General features: G+C 45.2%; 1 pseudogene; it reads left to right on the forward strand.

Moving 5' to 3' along the window:
• Window positions 1-20,679: 20,679 nt before the first annotated feature.
• Window positions 20,680-23,852, forward strand: LOC136472890 (probable aldo-keto reductase 2; annotated as a pseudogene).
• Window positions 23,853-24,949: the final 1,097 nt, after the last annotated feature.

Below are 24,949 nucleotides of genomic sequence, written 5' to 3' on the forward strand. Positions count from 1 at the left end.
AAAAAAAATCCTATAAGAATAGTGTGAGCTTAAAGTATGCATGTAATTGGCATTGGAATAATAAGATAATTTCAACAGACATAACTTAGAGTAATTCTAGGTATTTCCTATAATTGACTTGCTAAATCAATAAGTTTAGCAAGTTAATAAAATAGGTAGCAATCTCAATTTATTTTCCTCTCTAACAGTTTCCTACACTACTTTTCTAAACTATTTTGTATTGGCAACCTGAATTTCTAACCAACAAAGTCTTTTTAATAGTTTCTTTGCTTCTTACCGTTTTCTTACCTGGGACTCTTTAGTTTTTTTAGTTTACTCATGCTACAATTTTCTCTGATCTTCTGAGAAAAACGCTGGATGAGGAGCGGATATGGAGCCTCTCGGCTTTAGAAACTTATGAGTTGGAGATAATATTTGACACATTTTCTTTTTAAGAAGCTTTGTTACCAAACTATTAGAAGGGTTTTTTTTTCCTTTTTTCTAAATAATCAAGATAGCTAATTGTTTTATAAAACCGTTGGAGATGCTCTTTAAGAAAAATCTTTGCTATATATTGACAAGGCACCTGTAAGGGACTGTGACGTCTAAGAGGGGGGGTTGAATTAAGCAACTTAAAACTCTAACTCTAAACTATGACATCTTTTTCTAACCTTAGCAAAACCTATGAAAAAAGATAAACTATCTAAATATGCAACTATGGTTTTGCTAGTGTGTTGCTATCTCTATCGCAAAAGGAGTTATGCAAATAATGTAAATGCGGAAGCTAAAGAGTAAGGTAGAGATATGCAAAGCCCTGTCGACGACTCTGATATTTTTACCAAGGTATCGATAAGCGTGCAAGCTTCCCCCTAGGTCTCGTTGGAGCCCCTCGTAAGGAATCCCTCGCAAGGGCCAAGCTCTCGGTCGGGTAACTCCATGGATAGCCCCGGGTCTTCCCCACGCGCAAGTGGGTCTCCGGTGTGCCTTCCAACAAGCCTCTCCCGAACCGCTCCCCGCCGTCTTTACTATCAAGCTTCCGGCCAAACCGCCGCGGGCCTTGTTCCCTTCGGTACACGTCGGCGGCCATACCATAAACACGGTTGGTGTGATCTCCCAAGACTACAAGCCCCTCATATGTACAAAAATGGTGCGCGCAAGCACCGAGTGGTAAGAGGTATGCAAACCTCACTAAACACTAGGCCTAAACCTAGAGCAAGCGCATAAGCGGTGGTCTAATCAACCTAAGCGCTTCGCAAAGCACCTACGCTAATCACCTAATGAATCACTAAGCACTATGCAAATGGAGATCACTAAAATGGTGTATCAACACCCTTGGTATGTTTCCTCAACTCTCCACTTCACAAATGGCCGGTTGGAGGGTCTATTTATAAGCCCCATGGAGAAAGTAGCCGTTGGGGACGAAATCCAGCTTTCTGTTACTGACCGGACGCTGCTATCGTCCTGACCGGATGCGTCCGGTTATCTTGACTGTTGAGCGCGCGCGTAGAGATTGGACGAACTGCCGAGTCTGGTCATCATCGAACGGACGCGTTAGGTCGCAATTCCACCGCTCTGGAACCTCTCTGGATATGATCGGACGCTGCACTTTGTGCGTCCAGTCATCCAGTGCCGCTGCGTCCGGTCACGCTGAAAACATTGCCGTGACGAAGAACAGTGTCATCGGGGCATCCGTTCACTGCTTTGCTCAGCGTTCGGTCACAGCTGCTAACGTCTACTGTTGCTGAGCAACTGATCGGACGCGTCCGGTCCTCCTAGGGCCACATCCGGTCATCTCTGCCGAGCTCATTTCTTCGCGATCTTGCATCCGGTTTGGTTTCCATCTTCGTGTTTGGACTTTGCTTGATCTCTTGGGTCTTCTCTTGTGCTTCTAGGGTCTTGCTTATGGTGTTGATCGTGGGATCATCATGTCGCCTTCGTTCAAGTCACGTCTTGCACCCTATTGAACTATATAACAATTACTTGCAAATTCATTAGTCCAATTTGGTTGTGTTGGTCATCAAACACCAAAATCTAAAGTAAATGGGCCTAGGGTCTATTTTCCTTACAATCTCCCCCTTTTTGGTGATTGCTGACAACACGATCAAAGCAAGCAAATAATAAAAATTTAGAATTTTTAAAGAAACTATTTACTTGCTAGGATGCAATGCAAAAGGGCAAGGTTATATGATGCTAAAAGATACCACATGTAAAGCTAAAAGATACCACATGTAAACATCTTTGGAAACTTATCTTCCCTTGTAAATGTCTCCATGTGGCATTATGGATTTAAGCACTATTTACTTTCTTGGATGCAATGCAAAGGGCAAGGTTATATGATGCTAAAAGATACCACATGTAAAGCTAAAAGATACCACATGTAAACATCTTTGGAAACTTATCTTGCCCTTGTAAATGTCCTCATGTGTCATTATGGATTTAAGTTTCCCCCTAACTCCATAATCCACTATCCTCCCTTTCTCGGACCATTACCACTTGTAAATTATTATGATCGGGCTTGCTTTTAGTCCTACAAATTTGCCCCTTTTGGAATCAAACACCGAAAAGGAAGACATTAGTAGCACAAGAGAGGGTCAAACTTTGTGATCCTTTGTATGTGGAGTGGAATAGGTCACAAAATTTGACTCTCACATTACATATACTAAGCTCCTCCTAAATATATGCATACATATGATAGAGAATGTAGTTTATGCATAATTGGCAAATTAATGCTCAAGGGAGTTTAATCTATATAATGCTTGGAGAAAGCATATGAATACCAAAGTGAAATCAACATGATGATATCAGTTTAGAAATACCACATGTGGAAACCAATTTGATTTATACCACTTGCAATATGTGGTGGATATTCGAAGTATGATGCTTAACTCCGGGGACTCTATTTTCCTTGCAATGAGACTACTACACATATGATAAGCTTGAAAAGGTGTTAGTCTCAAAGTATCCAACTTGTAGAGTAACCTCCCCCTAAATTTATGCACACAAGTATGGAATACTTGTAGGAGACATGCACATTGATTTTAGAATAAAAAATACCACTTGAAAGATGACATCACATAAATGTGAGAATCATTTTCAAAAGTGATATTCGGGAGAAATTATCTACAATTTGGACTTTGACACATATTAGATGAACAATTGTAAAACAAGCTATGTGTCGTGCTCCTAAATAATTTAAACCATGTAGGTTTGCTCCAAGGGTTAAGAGTGAAACCGAGCAAGCCTACCATAAGATATACCTAGTGTATACAAGACAAAAGATTAAACATGCAAATGCAAACCTAGGCATGAAAAGGAACTAGATGCTAATTGAGATTGCAAGAAATTAAATCTAATTACCTAACATGGGAAGGAAAATTTGGGTCTATAGTATTCACTAACCCACTTGGTAATTACCTTGTCCATAATGATGCACCCCATGAAATGCACCCATACTTTGCCAAGTCTCTAAATTCCCCGAAGTCCATCGGACTTCCCACTTTCCTTTCTGAATCCAAACCTTCTTGGTGATCTTCATGTTGAAAATGATCTCTTTTGACACCCAAATGTGTTTGGCCCCATTGTTGGCTTGCTTGTTCACCTTGATGGCCACCGCCTTGTCATTTTTTTTCTTCTTCAAGAGATAATGTGTGAATGCCTTTTTGTCCACCTTGTTGGTGTAGGTGTTGGAGAGCTTGCTTTGTTTTCTTTTTGTTTTTCTCTTTCTTCTTAGCTCCTCCCCCATTCTTCGCCTTGCACTCATAGGACTTGTGGCCTTCCTTGTAGCATACGTAGCAAACAATGGTTTGTCCTTCATCAAGCTTCTTCACTCCCTTGACTGTGTTATCTTGATGAAGTTGGGCTTGCTCTATCTTGCCTTTCACTCGAGTCAAGTCCTTGGTGAGGTGAGCCACTTCTTGCTTGAGTTGCTCATTGTCCATTGCGACCTCTCTAAATAGCATTGGCTCAACGGCGGTGAAGCCAAAGGTCCAAATTGAGCCAACCGACTCTAATACCACTTGTAAGGGACCGTGACACCTAAGAGGGGGAGGGTGAATTAAGCAATTTAAAACTCTAACTCTAAATTATGGCCTCTTTTTCTAACCTTAGCAAAACCTATGCAAAAAGATAAACTATCTAAATGTGCAACTACGATTTTGCTAGTATGTTGCTATCTTTACTGCAAAAGGAGTTATGCAAATAATGTAAATGCAGAAGCTAAAGAGTAAGGTAGAGATATGCAAACTCCCATCGACGACTCTGATATTTTTACCGAGGTATCGAAAAGCGCGCAAGCTTCCCCCTAGTCCTCGTTGGGGCCCCTCGCAAGGAATCCCTCAAAAGGAATCCCTCGCAAGGGCCAAGCTTCTGGTTGGGTAACTCTGTGGATAGCCCCGGACCTTCCCCATGCGCAATTGGGTCTCTGGTGTGCCTTCCGGCAAGCCTCTCCCGGACCGCTCCTCGCCGTCTTCACTATCAAGCTTCTAGCCAAACCGCCGTGGGCCTTATTCCCTTCGGTACATGGTGGTGGCCACACCACAAACACGGTTGGTGTGATCTTGTAAGACAACAAGCTCCTCCGATGTACAACAATGGTGCGCACAAGCACCGAGTGGTAAGAGGTATGCAAACCTCACTAAACACTAGGCCTAAACCTAGAGCAAGCGAATAAGCGGTGGTCTAATCAACCTAAGTATTTCGCAAAGCACCTACGCTAATCACCTAATGAATCACTAAGCACTATGCAAGTGGAGATCACTAAAATGGTGTATCAACACTCTTGGTATGTTTTCTCAACTCTTCACTTCACAAATGGCCGGTTGGGGGGTCTATTTATAAGCCCCTTGGAGAAAGTAGCCGTTGGGGATAAAACCCAGCTTTCTGCTACTGATCAAACGCTGCTATCGTCCTAACCGGACGCGTTCAGTTATCCTGACCATTGAGCGCGCGCGTAGAGATTGGACGCACTGCTGAGTTTGGTCATCATCAAACAGATGCGCCCGGTCGCAATTCTACCGCTCTATAACCTCTCTGGACATGATCGGACGCTGCACTTTGTGCGTCCAGTCATCCAGTGCCGCTGCGTCCGGTCATGCTGAAAATATTGCCGTGACAAAGAATAGTGTCATCGGTGCGTCTGGTCACTGCTTCGCTCAGCGTCCTGTCACAGCTGCTAACGTCTACTGTTGCCGAGCAACTGATCGGACACGTCCGGTCCTCCTAGGGCCGCATTCAGTCACCTCTGCCGAGCTCATTTCTTCGCGATTTTACGTCTGGCTTGGTTTCCATCTTCGTGCTTAGACTTTGCTTGATCTCTTGGGTCTTTTCTTGTGCTTCTAGAGTCTTGCTTATGGTGTTGATTGTGTGATCATCATGTCACATTCATCCAAGTCACGTCTTGCACCCTATTAAACTATAAAACAATTACTTACAAATTCATTAGTCCAATTTGGTTGTGTTGGTCATCAAACATCAAAATCCAAAGTAAATGAGCATAAGGTCCATTTTCCTTACAGCACCACCAAAGACATACGCTCAATTATAGAAAAAAATAAGATTGGTGTCGGTGTTTCACCACCGATAGCCTACCACGGGGGTACCCGGGGCAGTATGTTCGGGCTTCGGCGTATGCTGAACTCGATGGTTAACGCAAGAGACTGTCGATTTATCCTGATTCAGGCCCTCGATCGTAGATCGAGTAATAACCTTACGTCCAGTCGGTGTTCGCCTTTGCGTTGGATTGATTGTGATGTGTTGTGTTGTACCATTGTCCTCTCTCTCAGGAGCCCTGCCCTCCTTTATATAGTCAGGAGGCCAGAGTCCTAGTCGGTTTACAATGAGATTTCCTAGTAGGATTACTTAATAGTTCTACTACTAAAATTACATGGAAAGAATCCTAGTTGAACTAGATCTTCTCTCTCCCTTGCGGGGTATCCTGTGGGTCCCGCATCGACAAGCCCCCGAGCACTTCATGGTTGAGCTCTGAAAGTCTCGCTCTGCTCCTTCAAGTCTTGTTGAGTAGGAACAAGATGTTATCCGAGTGCTTTCTGGAGTGAAACCTTGTAGCGCTTCTTGGGATCTTCGAGTGGTGAGTGCTTTTCTGAAGAAAAAATACATCCATCTGGTTGTAGCCCCCGAGCCTCTTGCTATTTGGAACAAGGAGCTGGAGGATCTTGTCTTGAAGTTGTTCTGATTGTTCGTTGAAGTTTTATCAAAAAGAACTCGAATATGGCTCGTTCCGGGTTCTTTATGTCGTGATGTCTTGAAATGGTCTGCGTTGAGGAAGTCTTTTGGTGATGTGTGCTTTTTCGAAGAAAAAGTGCACTCACTGAGTGTAGCCCCTGAGCCTCTTGCTATTTAGAACAAAAAGTTGGAGGGTCTTGATCCTTTATGTTGTTTGAAAATTTGTGTTCTGAAGTAGTCCCCAAGACTTGGATTATGTCATCATCCGAGTAGTTTCGCGGCATCTTTCTGAAGCGACCCTTTAGTCTTGGATTAAACCATCATCCGAGTAGTTTCGCGGCATGCAGCCTCCGAGCTTATGTCCGGGTTCTTTTTGGGTAAAATTGCACTCACTGAGTGTAGCCCCCGAGCCTCTTGCTTTTGCTTGCAAAAGTTGGAGGGTCTATCCCGTAGCCCCGTGCTTTCTCCGAGTTCTTCTCTTTAGAAAAGGAGTCGGATGAAGAGTCTTGATGTGTCGTCGTCATTGTAGTCTTGAGTTTCTTGTATTCTTGGTCCTTTGTCTTTGGTTCCGAGCCTCCAAGAGTAGTTGAAATGAAGGCCGGGCTCCCTAGCTTAGTGTTGATTAAGCTATGATGCTGGCCAAGCCCCCGAGTGTATATCCGTGTTGTTTTGTTCAGGAAGAACTCGGATGTGAGGTCTTGGCCTATTCTTTGATAGTCTGCCGTTGTCAGATGTAGTTGTATGGTGGTGGTTGAGTGTAAATGCCTTTTGTTCACGGGTTGTACTGTGCTGGTATATTCTTCCGAATATGCCCGTCTTCGAGTACTGTTTCCTCTCGCCTGAGTCATCCATTATTGAGTCCTGTCTTTTCACTGTGTCCTTTGTTAGGCTTATTTCGTTGGTACTCCTAGTCCATGTGCGCCGCTCCTTTGGTCTATAAATACTATCCCAGAGTGCTTGTTTTCATCCATTGGACATTCTGTTGAAACCTTCGTGGTCATGAACATGGTAGTTTGTGAAGTAGAGCAGCCCCCGGGCATATTTTGTAGTTCCTGTGTGTCTTGTCGTAGCTGGAGGAAGTCTTGTGATAGGGATTAGAGGTAGGCTAATCCCGCGACAGCATTGTGCTAGGATGTACGTGGTGGTGGAAGTCTTGTGATGTGGGCTTCGTTTCTTCATCTGGCAGTTCTGGGTTGATCCTCGTCGCCTGTCTTGAGACTGTCCGGTGCAGATCAACACCATATCCAGCATCACATCGGTCTTGGGTAGACAGATGCCCGCCGGCCTTCTCTGCTCCATGTTGTCTTGCCGTGCTGCCGATTTCCGCCTTGGGTGCACTGTGTCCGTCCTTTGGAGAAAATAGTGCAACTGATGGCGGTTTGTCCTTCTGAGTAGCAATTTAGGACACGTAGTCGTTCCAGAGCCTAGCCGTGTCTGTGTTCCTCTTTGCTACTTTGCTTTTCATGGTGCCGAGTTCGTTGGGTCTTGTAAGATTTGTAATCTTCTATTTTTGAAGTCGCTTGTAATGTAACGAATCTTGTCTTCTGAGTTGTCTTTTACTTTTCTGTTGTGATCCCTGTCGTTCATGAGACTACCGAGTTCTTTCTTACATAACCGGGTTCTTTTGTTCCTCGTGAGGTAGCCCTTTCTTTCTTCTTTCTTTCTTCTTGGTTTGACGGGTTGTTCTTGTAGCGATCTGATAACCCTGCCGTGGTGCTGGACGGATAAGTCTAAAATCTGCCCGTTGGTTTGTACCGTTGTGTGGATTTGTGCCCTTCGTTGTTTTAGCTGCGTCGGTAAATGGACCGTTGCGTTCCCACATTGTGTTTTAACGGGCCTTGTGGGCCGTTTGTATCACTGAAAAATCTATTTAAAGACCTTTTATCTTCCTTTCCCTTGCTGCCCAGCTCTTGCCTTTAAACCCTAGCTTTTAGAAATCCGCCGCCGTCATCATCGCCGTCACCCGAGCACCATCATCCTAGCTTCATCTTCCTTAGTGCCTTTTTTGCTTCTGCCAGTTCATGGGAAAGAAGAAAACCGCAAGCAAGTCTCAGGCAACCTTCGTGGACGAGGAGTCATCCCTTTCTTTGATAAAAAACCAGGAGTTCGTGGCCATGAGGGCTGCTCAGAAGGTTTGGCCGGCTCCAACAACAAGCGAAGACCAGCTGCGCGAGCTCGTTAGCGACGGCTTGATCCAAAGCAAAGTCATCGCTGAATGGACAGTTCCGGGCGAGCATCGTGTTCCAGCTCCGGGTCCCGGTGAGATTGTCCTCTTCGTTTCCTTTGTCCGCACCAGACTTTGCCTTCCTGCTTCCGCTTTCCTTCATCAGTTTCTTGGTTATTTCGGGGTTAGTCTGAACCACCTAACCCCCAATGCCGTTCTTCATCTTTCTGTTTTCGTTCATCTTTGCGAAGCTTTCCTTGGAATCCCTCCTTCTCTATCTCTTTTTTGCTTTTTCTTTCATCTGAAACCTCAACCCCGCCGTGAAGAAACCAGCGTTCTTGGCGGTTGCGGGATTTAGTTTCGCCAGGGTCTCAAAATTAAGTTTTTTGACTATGACCTGGTCGATTCTATCAAAGATTGGCGTGCCGAGTGGTTTTACGCTGCCAATTTGATCCCTTCCCTTGTCGTCCACTCCGGATCTGGTCCTGTGGTGAATGACCAATGGGATAAGAAGCTTGAGTCACCTGCTGAGATTCAAGTGATCCAGCCACTCCTTGATAGGATTAGCATGCTGAAACAGTAGGGTTTGACCGGCTTTGGTATTGTTTCGAGCTTTCTTCGTCGCCGGGTTCAGCCTTTGAAAGAGCGGGAGCATCTTGGCTTTGAGTATTCTGGGGCCGAGGATCCTTCACGCATGGTCCCAGCTCTTGAGCTGACCGGTGAGGAGGTACTCGAGCGTCTCCAGAAGATGCTGAAAGGAGTGAGCGTTATTCCTCCTGCTGTCCCCGAGTTCTCAGCCAACAACCCGCCCCCAGCTATGAGTTGTCTATCTTTTGTTTGAGTATTTTATGTACTCTTGCTGCATCCGTTCTTGCTTAGCTTTTCTTTGTCTTGGTGTTTTATCCTTTTTCACAGGAGCTTGGGCGGAACTTTGTCGACCCGGTCCCTCTTGATGTTCTCCCTGCCGTGGCGGAGACTGGGGATAAACTTGCTGGAACTTCTGCAATTAGTAAGTCCCAAACCTCTACCACCCTTCCTGGGGTTTCTTTCGGATATGTTGATGTATATGAAGAATATGTTCCTCGTCTAGTCCCTCGCGGTCCTCGCAGTGTCCCGAAGAGGGGGCGAACGGACGGGTCTTCATCTGGCCTGCCTGTCTCCAAGAAGCCTCGCAAACCAAGTACTCCCTCAGGTACTCCAGTTGTTGCTAGCATGCTCTTAGGTGAGCACATTTAATACTCTTCGTTCCTTTATTTTCCTGTTTCTCTCTTGAACCGAGTACTTTTCATCCTCTTTTCAGCAGGTGCTCTGGTTTCCTTGGCTGAGGAAGAAGAGGATGATGAAGTACCCCTCATCATGTGGCGGTGAGTTGTTTTTCATATTCATGTTGCATTGAATTTCTCTTCTTTGTTTTGACTTTTAGTCTTGAACTTTTTGAAGTAATCGGAGGTCGGGTGTGAGTTCTTCCGAGGCTCCCGTGCCGACTTCTTCTGAAGCTCTGGTGTCGAGTTCTTTGGTAGCCTCGGTACTGAGCTCTACCGCTCCTCTAGTGTGGAGTTCTTCCACTGCTCCAGCCCTGGCTTCTTCCGCGGCTCTGTTGTCGGCTATCCTGCTCCCATTGCCGGGTGGCGGGGACGTTTTCGCCGTCGTGGTTCCCCCTGTGAGGCCTTCTCTTGGCTTCGCGAAGAAGAAAGTCGCTGGGTGAGTAGATTCTAGCTTTATCTTTTTGGCTTCTATCTTCCTTCCTCTGGTTCTTATCGGTGCTTCTTTTTATCACTTTTCAGTGTTTCGTCTTCTCTCATTTCTTCATCGACTTCTTCTCTGCCTCCCGCCGTGCCAACGAGTTCTGAGCCTCAGGTCTCACAACATTCTGTTGATGAAGTTACTGCGGGGGCTTCAGAGCTACCTGGCGAAGTTGTGGACTTGGCCGCTCCGGAGGTGACTGTGGCTGTCGCGCCGGGTCCTTCTGAGGGTTTGGCTCCGGCTTCCCTGGAGGTTGCTTTGGTCGCTCCTTCTTCGCCCCGGCCGGCCTCTCCTTCCCCTTCTCTTGCTTCCGGCGGTCCCTCTTTTTCCAGTGACGTGGTGCAACAGTTCGATGCCACCCATCGGTTATCGGAGCTGAGCGCAGCCTGGGGGAGCTTGTCGACCCTTGCGACTTCTTTTGGTGAAAAGCTCCAGGTAGGTTTTATTGCCACTCCTCTTTTGCATGCTTGTTTTTCTTCTGTCCTTACGCCTTGTTTCTCTTTGCCTCTTTTTGCTCAGTCTTTCTCTCGTGATCATTCTGGCTTCTTTTTCTCATCTGAAAATGAGAGAAAGTTGTCTTCGGAGGTGGACGCTCTGAAAGCCGATCTCGACCTCCTCCGGGCTGAGTTGGAGACAGAGCATCAAATGCACCAAAAGGAGGAGAAGATCCTTCGTGCCCAGGTAGTGGAGACGGAGAAGCAGAGAGATGCCATGGTGGAGTCTGCGAAGAATGAATGCAAATGTGTCACGGGTTCTGCCTGTTTCTTCTTGCATTTTGACTTCTTTTTTCGCTGACTTGTTCTTCGGTGTCTTGTCTAGTTCTCCGAGTTGAGAAACAGAAGCTCTCGGAGAGTATCGATGAAATGAAGGCTCTTGTCCGCTCTAGTCATAATAAGGCTGAGGAGGTAATTACTCATGCTGAGGAAGAACTCGCTCTTGCTAAGCTGATTAGGCGTGGAGCTGACAGAGATCTTGTGCAGGCCCAAAAAACTATTGAAGGCTTGTCCGGGAAGCTGGCGACGGCTACCGAAAATTGGAACATTTTGTGGAAATCTTTTCGTTCAGTAGCTGATGTTCTCCGAACTCCAGCGGATGACGGGCAGTCTTGGGCGCAGTTCATTCCCCAGATTCCGACTCATTTCCAAGAGTTCGCGAAGAAGTGTGCTCAAGTATGTACCAAGAATGTGCTGGCCCAGGTCCGGGTCCTTGCTCCGGAGGCGCCTCTGTCCAAGATAGCAGAGGAAGCTGAAAGCCAAGAATACCTTGATGCTGTTGAAAGGATGGAACCTGAGGTCGAAGGTTTAGCCAGTAGGATTGTAGACAGTCTAAATATTGATATTTCCCTTCCTGATGACAATGCCTGATCCGATTGACTAGCCCCTTGTAATATTACACTCCTCTTTAAATGAAGATTCTTTATTTTCGTTGATGTATTCTTTGCCTGGGTGTGGTCGAAGTTACTTGGCTTGCTGAATACTTTGTCCCGTTTTCGTCTCTGCTCCTCAAAACAACTCTGTGCGTTATCCTGACGAGACCCCTTGATTTGTCGAGTACTTTTCTTTTCTTCCTCTTTTGTGATCCGTCGAGTGCTTTGTCCACGCTATGACTTGTTAGATGTAAATCTTTGTGTTGACAACCTTTCGTCCGCGCTATGTAAAAACGGCTCGGCATAGAATGTTGCCTTGATGAACTTCGGCATCCGAATGCTTTTTTGAGTGGCGCCTATCTGGATGTAGCCCCCGAGCCTCTTACTTTTTGGAACGAAGAGCTGGAGGGTCTTTTGAAGTTCAATTTCGGTCGACTGGTTTTAGGTGTTAGCTTTTAGCTACCCTCATCGGCGGGCTCAAGCGTCTTTTCAGCTATTTTGCTCTCGGCCGGGATGCTCAGGCATGTTTTCAGCCATTTTGCTTTTTGTTTCGGGTGTTAGCTTTTAGCTACCCTCATCGGCGGGCTCAAGCGTCTTTTTAGCTATTTTGCTCTCGGCCGGGATGCTCAGGCATGTTTTTAGCCATTTTGCTTTTTGTTTCGGGTGTTAGCTTTTAGCTACCCTCATCGGCGGGCTCAAGCGTCTTTTCAGCTATTTTGCTCTCGGCCGGGATGCTCAGGCATGTTTTCAGCCATTTTGCGTTTGGTTTCGGGTGTTAGCTTTTAGCTACCCTCATCGGCGGGCTCAAGCGTCTTTTTAGCTATTTTGCTCTCGGCCGGGATGCTCAGGCATGTTTTCAGCCATTTTGCTTTTTGTTTCGGGTGTTAGCTTTTAGCTACCCTCATCGGCGGGCTCAAGCATCTTTTCAGCTATTTTGCTCTCGGCCAGGATGCTCAGGCATGTTTTCAGCCATTTTGCTTTTTGTTTCGTGAAAACAACTCGTTGGAAGTCATGACAAGACATGCTGTGGATGAATATCATCTTTATTGATCATGAATATAAACTAATACATATGTTGTTGAAGAATATTGTCCTTCGTCGATTGTGAACGTTGGTCCCTTGTGGCTTGCATATCTGTTTTTTCTTGAGTTGTTTTTACGCGTAGAATCTTCTTAACTGGCTGATGTGCCATGTATTGCTGACTTCTTTTCCATCTTCGGTTATTAACTTGTATGTGCCTGGTCCGGTGACTTTTGTGACAATGAACGGACCTTCCCATGGACTGAGTAGCTTATGTCATCCGTCAGTCTTTTGTATCCTTCTTAGCACTAAGTCTCCGACCTGTAGTGATCGAGGATGGGTACTCTTGTTGTAGTGTCGTCTTAAACCTTGTAGGTATCTGGCTGATTGGAGGGTAGCATTTACTCTAACTTCTTCTGAGCTGTCGAGTTCTAATCTTCTTGTGTGTTCTGCTTCTCCTTCATCGTATTGTTCTATCTTTGGTGATGTCCAGATCAAGTCGGCAGGCAGTACGGCCTCTGACCCATATACTAGGAAGAAGGGTGAGTAGCCTGTTGCTCTGCTTATTTGAGTTCGTAGCCCCCATACTACTTTAGGTAATTCTTCAATCCATTTGGACACATAGTCCACTAGTTCTTCGTATAACCTTGGTTTTAATCCGGCTAGTATGAGTCCATTAGCCCTTTCTACTTGTCTGTTGGCTTCTGGATGTGCAACAGATGCGTAGTCTATGCTGAAACCATAGTCTTGTGCCCAGCTTTTGAATTCTGTAGCTGTGAAGGGGGAGCCTAGATCTGTGATGATTCGATTGGGCATGCCAAAGCGATGTGTAATGTCTTGGATGAACTCGACTGCTTTGGTTGCGCTATATTTCGCGAGTGGTTTGTATTCAATCCACTTGGTGAACTTGTCGATTGCTACGAAGATGTACTCGAAGCCGCCTTTTGCTTTCTTCAGGGGTCCCACTTGATCCAGCCCCCAGCAGGAAAAGGGCCAAGCGGGTGGGATGCAGATAAGATTGTGAGCTGGTACATGGGCTTGTCTTGCAAACATTTGGCAACCTTTGCATTTTCTGACAAGTTCTTCTGCGTCTTTCAAAGCGGTTGGCTAGTAGAATCCGGTGCGAAATGCTTTGCCAACCAGTGTCCTTGAAGCAGCATAATTTCCACAGCAACCTGAGTGTATTTCATCTAGGATCTCTTTGCCTTCTTCAAATGAGACACATTTTAGGAGTACTCCTGATGATGCTGCTCTTCTGTAAAGTCTATCTCCTACTAGAACGTAGTTTTTGCTTCTGCGAACAACTTGGGTGGCTTCTGCTTTATCTGCTGGCAATTTATTTTCTTTGATATAGTCGATGAAAACTTGGCTCCATGAAGTGTTGATTACCAAGATCTGAACGTCTTTAGCCTGAATTTCATGGGTTGTTTCACTGGGTTGTTTGATAGAGGGAACTGATAGCTCTTCTATAAATACGCCGGGTGGAACCTTCACTCTGTCTGATCCGAGCTTGGCAAGGACATCTGCTGCAATGTTGGAATCGCGCAGGATGTGTAAAATTTCTAATCCTTGGAAATGTTTTTCAAGTTTCCGTATTTCAGCACAGTAAGCACCCATGTTTTCTTTTGTGCAATCCCAATCTTTGTTGACTTGGTTGATGACTACTGCTGAATCGCCGTATATGAGTAATCTCTTTATTCCGAGGGTAATTGCCACTTGTAACCCGTGGATGAGGGCTTCATATTCTGCTTCGTTATTTGTAGCTTGCCACAATATTTGAAGGACGTACTTGAGTTGTTTTCCTTCTGGAGAAATGAGGAGAACGCCTGCGCCGGCTCCGCCTAGTTTGAGTGACCCATCAAAGTACATCTTCCAGTGAACAAGTATTGTATCTGATAAAGGCTGTTGAATCTCTGTCCACTCGGCCACAAAATCGGCAAGGGCTTGAGATTTGATCGCTTTCCGCGGGGTGAAATCGATGTTAAGAGCCCTGAGTTCAACTGCCCACTTTGATATATGTCCCGTCGCATCTCTGTTGTGTAAGATGTCTCCGAGCGGGAAGTCTGTCACCACGGTAATCTTGTGGCTTTCGAAATAGTGGCGAAGCTTGCGTGAGGTGATAAGTAGAGCGTAGAGTAGTTTTTGTACATGCGGGTACCGGATTTTTGATTCAGATAATACTTCGCTGATGTAGTATATGGGTCGTTGTACTTTATACACGTGTCCTTCTTCTTCTCTTTCTACGACTATAGTCGTGCTGACCACAGCAGTAGTCGCCGCAATGTATAGCATCATATCTTCGTCTTTCCTTGGGGGTGTGAGAATTGGCGAGGATGTGAGGTATGCCTTAAGTTTCTTGAAAGCTTCATCGGCCTCTTTTGTCCACTCAAACTTTTCTGTCTTCTTTAGTAGTTTAAAGAAAGGTAACCTCTTTTCGCCGAGCCTTGATATGAAACGGTTGAGGGCCGTCATGCATCCTGTTAGTTTCTGCACATCTTTGATACTTCTAGGTGGGCCCATCTCTGTTATAGCTCGAATTTGCTTGGTGCTGGCTTCAATCCCGTGCTGACTGACCAAAAATCCGAGTAGTTGTCCCGAGGGAACTCCAAATACACATTTATTTGGGTTCAACTTCCATCTCCATCTCTTCAAGTTTTCAAAGGTTTGCTTTAAATCTTCAATCAGAGTGTCTGGGTTCTTTGTTTTTACTACTATATCATCCACGTATGCCTCCACATTTTCACCGATTTGATCCCCAAGGCAAGTTTGGATAGCTCTTTGGTATGTGGCGCCAGTGTTTTTTAGTCCAAACGACATGGTTTTGTAACAGTAAGCACCGAACGGAGTAATGAAAGACGTCTTGCTCTGGTCTTGTTCTTTTAATGCGATCTGGTGATACCCTGAATAGCAATCGAGAAATGATAATAGTGCAGACCCTGCTGTTGAGTCGACTATCTGGTCAATGCGTGGTAGCCCGAACGGATCTTTTGGGCAATGTTTATTGAGGTCTGTGTAGTCGACGCACATGCGCCACTCGTCCGTGTTCTTCTTCTGCACAAGGACCGGGTTAGCTAGCCAGTCTGGATGAATGATTTCTCTGATGAACCCGGCTGCCATCAGTTTTGTGATTTCCTTTTTAATCGCTGCCTTCTTGTCGGGTGAGAATCGTCGTAGTCGTTGCTTTATAGGTTTGGAGCTTTCATTAACATCAATTCTGTGCTCAGCCAACTCTCTTGGGACACCTGGCATGTCGGCCGGCTTCCAAGCGAAGATATCTTTGTTGTCCCGAAGAAAGTTGGTGAGCGCGAGTTCCTATTTCGTCGAGAGGTGAGCACTGATGGTTGCTGTCTTGGAGGTATCGCCGGTGCCCAAGTCGATTTGCTTGATGTCGGCTTCTTTTGGCGGTGTGATGATGCTGGGCTTTTTAGCCGATATTTCTAATTCTTCTTGGCTCATCTGTGTAGCAATTGTGGCTATTTCTTTTCTACTTTGGTCATCTTGTGCTCTGGCTGCAATCTGGATTGCTTAAACATCGTAGTCAAAGGCACGTTTCAAGTTACTTCGAAGGGAAAGTACTCCGTTAGGTCCTGGCATCTTGAGCAGCAAATACGGGTAATGCGGTATCGCCATGAATTTTGCTAGTGCTGGTCGTCCAAGAATCACGTGGTATGATGACTCAAAGTCCGCCACCTCAAATTTGATGAATTCCGTACGGTAGTTTGAGGGTGTTCCAAAAGTGACTGGTAGAGTAATTTGTCCGAGCGGCATGGCTGCTTTGCTGGGTACTATTCCGTAAAAAGGTGTGCTTGTTGGTGTGATCATCCCGGCGAGTTGTAGTCCCATCTTCCTTAGTGTTTCCGAAAATATGATGTTGAGTCCGGCTCCCCCGTCGATTAATACTTTGGTGACAGTCATACCAGCGATAGTTGGATCTAGAACCAGTGGATAATGGCCTGCGTTTCCCATGCTAGTCCATTGGTCTTCTCTGGTAAATTGGATAGGGTACTGTGACCAATTGAGATATCTTGGTGTAGCTGGTTCTGCTGTCATGATAGTCCGTAGTGCTAGTTTTTCTTGATGTTTGCTTCTGCAATCTGGAGCCCCTGAGAAGATCACTGCTACCGTTCCCCTGGGTTTTTGGAATCCTTTGTCCTCGTGGTTGTCTTCGTCTTTTTTCTGATTGTCCTCTTTGGTGTTCTCCTTACTATCTTTTCTTGTGTATCGATCATTGAAAGTGTAACAATTTCCGATGGTGTGCCTCCCATTAGGGTGTAATGGGCAACGTATGTTTTCAATGTCATCATATCTTCTAGGTTTGGAAAATTTCTTTGATTTGTCGGCCATCGCCACGGTATTGTCTGGTCTACGTTTCCTTTCTTGATGTCTACTATTTCAGTGATTTTGCTTGTCCGGGTTGTCCTGGTTGCTTCTATCCGGAAACCTCTCTCGTGTTTTTTCTTCTGCAGTAATCATCTTTTCCACTATCCGCCTGAATTCTTCATTGTTTCTCGGATTTTCTTTGCAGAAATCTTGAAATTGCCACCTAGCCATGATTCCGTGAGAGAAAGCTTCAATCACTTCTCGTTCGGTGATGTCATGCACTTGAGCCCGTAGTTCGCCGAATCGTCGATAGTAATTTCTGAGACTCTCGCCTCCCTTTTGCTTGAGTCCTTTCAGTTCTGCATGAGTGATTGGGTGTGTAATGATTCCTGCAAAATTTTCACAAAAAGCTCTTTGCAAGTCCTCCCAATTTCTGATGAATCCTGGATTTAACTTGTCGAACCATTGGAGGGGCATAGTTTCTAGTGCCATGGGAAAGAACAAGGTTTTGATATCGTCGTCTCCTCCGGCTAGTTCAATTGATTGTGAATATATTCTGAGCCATTGCCTTGGTTCGGTTTTGCCATCATACTTGGAGTGGTTAGACGGTTTGAATTTGTGAGGTAATCGTACTGATGCCAACCTATTCGTGAAACAGGGGAATCTGTCGTGCGTTCCGGCTTCTTTGAATTCGGATTCGGCCCCTTCTTCTGGCCAAGTGTTGTTTTGATGGGAATAAGTCTACGAGGCTGTCTGGGTAGGCACCCTACTCCTGGTCTTCCTTGGTTGTTCAAATTGGTGGCCTTGATTATGTTCCTTCCTACTTTCTCCGTTATGGCTTCCACTTGGCCCAAGTCTTTCGAAAGCGGATTTCCTTTGATTTTGATCTTCTTGCCTGCGGGTTGTTGATCTGGCGAGTAGTCTCGATCGGGCTCTCTCTTCATGTGTTCTTGGGATCGTCGACCGGAGCAAGTCCTGGAGCTGTTCGTACTTTTCTCTGCGATGTGAAGTTGCCCTGAGTTCTTCTAATGCTTCTCGAATCTTATCGTAAGGTGTATTCACCGTGCGTCTTTTTTCGGCTTCTTGTTGTGATTTTCTTTTATCATATTCAGCCAAATCTGACTCGTATCTGACCCAGGCTTCTCTGCGCTGCCTAGCGTGGTGTTGGCGCCCTTGCTTCAACTTGTTTTTCCTTTCTCTAGCCTGTCTCTGACTCTTGGTTTCTCCATCATAGCCCTGGGCAAAGGGTGATATGTTGGATTCTGACTCATCTGATGACCTGACATCGGGTGCTTCTGGGGGGTTTAATGGTGACCGAGGACGTCGAACCATGAGCACTTCCTGTGCGTGAGCCGTTCCGTTATTGGTGTTAGTTTTCATACCGTCAGAGTTGCTGATGACTTCAGTAGACGCCTCGATGTCGCAGATCGAGTCTCCTTCTTGGTAAGGTAGAATAGCTGTTGTTGTTGTGCCGACTAGTTGGGTTCCGCTATCTTCAGGAACGGAACCTGGCCAGTGGATGATACAGTCTTGCGATGTTATCGTTAGTACGAGACCCTCCTGAGCTCCTGTCAGTGGCCAAGTGGAAAAGAACTCGACTCTTTGGAAGAACTCTGAGGGTAATCCGAGTTGTTTTGGGTTGTGCTCTGGAATCCTGCCAAAAAAGAACTCGGTTTCTTGAAAGCACTCGAATAAGACTTCATCTCGGACACGGAGCTTGAATTCGAGTCGGATGCGCGTAGCCGTGAAATCTTATTTGAATCGGATATTGTGAGCTGCGCGAATCTTCTGGTGAGCTGATTCGTCGTAGTTGCCGAAATAGGAAATTCTTCATGATGATCCGGATCTTTGAGGAGATGGCTTTGAAGCCTATCGTAGTTGTCCGCCTCGCAGATCCATGAGCCGAAGATGAAAGTTGATCCCGTCGGGAAGATCATGTTATCGAGGTCCATTGAGCTCTCGGATGCAAAGTCGCCGAAGGTCCCTACCTGGCGCGCCAGCTGTCGATGTTTCACCACCGATAGCCTGCCACGGGGGTACCCGGGGCAGTATGTTCGGGCTTCGGCGTATGCTGAACTCGATGGTTAACGCAAGCGACAGTCGATTTATCCTGGTTCAGGCCCTCGATCGTAGATCGAGTAATAACCTTACGTCCAGTCGGTGTTCGCCTTTGCGTTGGATTGATTGTGATGTGTTGTGTTGTACCATTGTCCTCTCTCAGGAGCCCTGCCCTCCTTTATATAGTTAGGAGGCCAGAGTCCTAGTCGGTTTACAATGAGATTTCCTAGTAGGATTACTTAATAGTTCTACTACTAAGATTACATGGAAAGAATCCTAGTTGAACTAGATCTTCTCTCTCCCTTGCGGGGTATCCTGTGGGTCCCGCATCGACAATTGGGTGCCTTTCCAAGCCTAATTAAATTCTATAAAAAATGAAAATAGCAAGCTCGTTATCATTGGTACGGACACCGTATAACAAATTATATGTCTCACTGTAACTTGCAACACACACATGTTTGCTAGTAATTTCAAATATAGGATATATGATTTTTTTTATAAGGAGAAAAATGAATCACATTGATTGCTGATCGAGGAAGGTAATGTTTCCATCCGGCGATGACAATCGTCCGCATAAAACATGGGCTACACCGGGCCTAATCTTTCTCAATTGTGTAATCAGGTTTGCTAGCGCCCGAACGTTCGGATGCACTGTAGTTATTTTTTCGCACCGTTTCATGCGTCTACGTGGGGCTCGCGCTACGCCGCTGCCCCGAACGTCACTAGCATCGAGAAGAGGAGGAGGAGAAGGATGCCTAGCTGGCGCCGGGAGTAGGAGATACCGAGGCGAGGTAGCAGAAGGCGAGGAGGGAGATGCAACTCCTGATCTACTTTTAAAACGTTTAGATGTAACACTTGCAACATACGTCTGAAGACAGATGAAACACTTGAAATATGCATTTGAAACACTTGCAAAAACACCTGAAAAACACTTGAAACCATTGTAAAATCATGCACAACATCTAGATAAAACATTTATAAACATAATGTGTGAAACATATGCAACATCCAGATAAACACACTTACAACATAAGTCTAAAAAAATAGATGAAACATTATGAACAAAAGCTTACAACATACGTGTACAACCATTGCAACATATGCAACATCTCGATCTACTTTTATAACACCCATATGAAATATTTACAATATATCTCTCAAAACATCTAGAATATTTGAAATAAATGCTTGCAACATACGCTTTCAAGCGTAATATCTACTTTCTGTTTGGATGAAAATAGAGGCTCGTCGACGCGGAGCTCGAGCTTGATGCTACGGAGTGGCGCGGCGGTCGCCAGTGTGGAACTCGTCGGCGGCACAGACCTTGACAGGGACCGCGGTCACAACAGGAGGCGCTAGCGAGGGCAGGCCCATCCCGCAAGCTAGGGTGACGCAGAGCGAGCGGGCGACGCGTACGGGGGCGGCGCGGGCGGGATCCATCCTTGAGCTGGCGACACGAGCGGGGTTCGTCCAGACAGACGGACGCACTATCAGCAACATTACCATTTTGTAATTATATTATACCAGGCTGGCCAATTTGCCAATGTACTTAATAAATATAGACGTCATCTTTTATTCATCCGGTTTGTTTAGGCTTGTTTGGCTTATAAGACGTACTTTTTCAACCAACGAACAATATTTTTCTCCCACACCAAATCAACCAACAGTACTTTCAGCTATGCCTTATCAGCCAAACAAATCAAGCGAACATGGCGTATAACCTCACATGAGCAGTGACGTTATCAAATCAAATCGACTACCCAGCTGGCACAGCGGACAGGGCATCGCTCTCACTCTATGAAGCTCCAAGCCCACACCTGTCCGGTGTGCAGACCTCTCTACACACCAGGCCAGCAGCCCAGCACTCACCAGCACCCTGCAGTGCCACCCGACTCCCTGTAGGCCACTGCCATGGCTGCCGCTCCCGTGTCTGTGCCCCGCATCAAGCTGGGCTCGCAGGGGCTGGAGGTCTCCGCGCAGGGCCTTGGCTGCATTGGCATGTCCGCCTTCTACGGCCGCCAAAACCCGAGCCTGACATGATCAAGCTTATCCACCACGCCGTCGCCGCCGGGGTCACCTTCCTCGACACCTCTGACATCTACGGCCCGCACACCAACGAGGTCCTCCTGGGAGGTCCTCCTGGGAAAGGTCGGTCTCGGTCGGTCTCTCGGACCTTTCGGATTCTGGACATCTTCGGCCTTTTTCCAGTTTGCACTGAAGATGTTCGATGTAAAGCTTCTGAATTCATTCTGAGCAGGCGCTTCAAGGTGGGGTGCGGGAGAAGGTCGAGCTGGCCACCAAGTTCAGCATCGCCTTCGCCGATGAGAAATAGGAGATCCGCGGCGACCCAGCTTACGTGCGGGTAGCGTGCGAGGCCAACCTCAAGCGGCTCGGCGTTGACTGCATCGACCTCTATTGCCAGCACCGCATCGACAAGAGGGTGCCCATCGAGGTCACGGTGAGTAGTCCTTGTGCACTTTGATTTCTTTATTTGGTAGCTATGGAGGCTTGATGTGGACATACAAATGGAGGCTGGCAAATGTGAGGGGAGTGTTCTTGCGTGGCAGTGAAAGTGTGGGACTGATGGTGGTTGGTGGTATATATGATGCAAGGTTTTCTCTTTCTATATATCTCAACGACCACCCGGAATTTAACCCAGAAACAAAAGAAATCAATTTTTTTATCTAACGTGTCATGTATGAGAAGGGCGCATCTGGCAGGACCCCCACACTGTTAGCAGAGCTCAAACCCCAAGAACTAGTCGAGTACTAACTTCTAGGAGGTTTATGAGGCACCATTGCATATTGGCATATACTCCCTCCATCCCAAATTGTAAGTCATTTCAAGAATCTTGGAGAGTCAAAGCATCTCAAGTTTGACCAAGTTTATATAATAAGATAATAACATTTATGATACCAACTAAGTACTAATAGATTCTTTGTTAATTATATTTTTATAGTACACCTATTTGATGTCATAAATTTTTGTAATTTTTTTTATAATTTTGGTCAAACTTGAGAAGCTTTGACTCTCTAAGATTCTTGGAATGACTTACAATTTGGGATGGAGGGAGTACTATGCAAGGCAAGGCAACAATTGGATCAATCATATCCGAAGTTGTATCTGGAATTATGTGTCCCGGCAAGCACTAGTTAGTAGTTACTACCCTTTCTGGATCATTCATGTTAGAGCAGCCCAACGCAAGAGGATGGCTGGTGGTCTCAAGCCTAGCCCCACATATGCAGGCAGCTGGGGTTCAAATCACACTGATCGGTAGTCTCACAGGGTGTCAGAGCAGCCTGAAGAGGTGCCGAGAGCTTTATTGAATGAAAGGTTGAAGCACTCACCAGGTTATTAGCAGTCTTGCAGGGCGTTAGAGAAGCCTATAGAGGTGCCGAGTGCTCTATCTCACAAAAGGTTGAAGTGCTCACCAAGGTGCGTGCTGGGGCAAGAGCAAAAACACAACGATGTTTTTTTTTTCTGTTGGGAAAATCGGTAGCTTCATATCGGAGTACTTTCCTATCTACATGGCCTACTTCTGTTTGGGGGCTTGGGGCTAACACTACTATTAGCCTGTGTTGCTGCTGCCATTGTTGCCATTTCACATATGAAGTCCTGTTTGTGCTGTTTCTTCCAATTCATTCTTCACGTTTGTAAGAGATGAACCATTTCCTTTTGGACAATTGAGATTGTCTTCTTTTTGTGCTGCTAGATTGGTGAACTCAAGAAGCTAGTGGAAGAAGGAAAGATAAAGTACATTGGATTATCCGAAGCATCTGCATCAACAATCCGAAGAGCTCATGCAATCCATCCTATCACCGCAGTACAACTTGAATGGTCATTATGGTCTAGAGATGTAGAAGAAGATATAATTCCCACTTGCAGGTACTTTCATGAACAGACACTAGAGTTTGCAGTCAATAAGTAGGAAGCTTTATTCTCTGAATTATCACCTTTCTGTGACAATTTCAGAGAACTTGGAATTGGAATTATGGCTTACAGTCCACTTGGCAGAGGTTTCTTCTCTAGTGGAGCAAAACTAGTTGACTCACTATCTGAGCAGGACTCCCGCAAGGTGAACTCAAACTATTACCTATTGAACACTGATTGGCTTTGGTAGCATGATAATTTATTATTATCCTTCGGTTCAACTTCTTCATAAGAAGCTGAACTAGCTTAGTTGGTCAAGGGTGTGGATGTATACCCAGGTATAAGTCCTCGTCGAGGCGAATTTGGGTGCCTATTTTCTTCTTAATAAAATGCCACCTAGTTCCTCCTAGGTTGGTCTAGTTTATTTGATATATGGAATGGTCTCATTACATGCTCAAAGAAAAAGAATTAGAAATATGGTGTATTGCGCCTTTCTAAGGATGATTTCATACTTCTGCAGCGTATGCCTAGATTTCAACCAGAGAATCTTGTCAAGAATGCTCAGATATTCGAGCGTGTGAATGCAATGGCAGCACGAAAAGGATGCACGCCACCACAACTTGCATTGGCTTGGGTTCACCACCAAGGAAGCAATGTTTGCCCCATACTTGGCACAACAAAAATCAAGAACTTTAACCAGAATGTGGAGGCACTGTCTGTGAAGCTTACACCAGATGAGATGGCTGAACTTGAGTCTTATGCTGCGGCAGGTGAAGTCTTGGGTGACCGGTATGCTCAAGTGGCCAACACTTGGAAGGACTCTGAGACCCCGCCATTATCTTCATGGAAATTTTAGTAGCCAATCTGGTATTTTCAACTGTGTCTTCCGTCCATTGCCGTATCTCCAAGTTGTCGGACTGCAGAAGATGCCAAGTTGCACTTTGCAAAAGCGTTCATACGGTATGCTTGCCTTATTTCGAGTTAGATTGTTTGGTACAGAGTTCATATTGCGTCCCTCATTTTGTATATCTATGCTTAAAGGTTAAAACCGCTGATGCGATGAATAACCATGTGCATTGTATCAAAAGACTTCAAGAGTATTTACCATGAGTAGCAAAATGAATTTTGTAATGATAGAAATAAATGTGACCATAATATGTTGGGTACTTGAGTGATTTCTGGTTAATAGTTACTATACCACAACCCCAAATCTGTGACTTTGTTAGGGTCAGTAAAAGCCATACTGCCACACTACCAGTCAGTATAAACCTATCCTGACTACTCACATTAATCGATGTGAGTGGCATTGATATAAACTTTTACCAGGATGATTTAAGTTGGATAAAAAAAGAAAACTAATTTGAATGTAATAATATACATTGTACCGAAAAAATGGTATCCATGTCAAGACATCATCACAACATTGATTCATTCATGTAGGTTCAGTTCTAGAATGTCACAATGAACATCTATCACACTCGATACTGATTTACACATATCCTTGAGTATAACTTATGTTGTCCATGGAAGCCAGTCAATCAAACTACTTAAAGTCCATAATTCACTATAATAACCAAGCTAGCTATACGTATTGTTTGGTTGCACTTCCATTATCATTTTGATCGGCTTGCTGCTGACAAGTCCCTATCTAGCAGCACCCAGAAGTTCCTAAAAAACAGTGAAAGAATGAGTAATCTGACTCAATTATAAGTTGCAAGTTACAACTACTTTATGTTGAGACTGAAGACAGAATTTTAATATTTGCAGTATCGTGCAAAAATGTTGGACTGTTTATTTATAAATTTGAGAGGTAATTCTTGCAGAACTTTTAGAGCTTACTTTCACCTCTATAATGTTAATGGTTTAGCTAGAGCTCGGGTTTCTATCACCACTTAATCTTAGCCACAGTTTGATTGGGCTGAAGTTTAGAAGAAAAAGGGCAAATTTTATGCTGATACCTCTACAAGTGCTCAACCTTCAGTTAGGCAGGCTCATGTTAAATCATCAGGTTTTGATCGTTTCTGTTTTCCTGAATCTTCAGTCTTTGATAGTTCGGGAAAGCATTCTGAACCTTAATCAGTTGCAAGTGAAGAACAAGGATCCTCAAACTCTTGATTCGAATTTGGATCTTTTTGACCGTTCTCGCTCAGCTTCCCCTCGAATTGGCTGTGCAGAGCCCATTTGTAATCGTTTTTTTTAAGATCTAGAACGTAGCTGGCATATATTAATAAGGAGAAGAGAGAATTACA

The sequence above is a fragment of the Miscanthus floridulus genome, chromosome 8 (genome assembly GCF_019320115.1).
Source record: "Miscanthus floridulus cultivar M001 chromosome 8, ASM1932011v1, whole genome shotgun sequence".
Classification (NCBI taxonomy): domain Eukaryota; kingdom Viridiplantae; phylum Streptophyta; class Magnoliopsida; order Poales; family Poaceae; genus Miscanthus; species Miscanthus floridulus.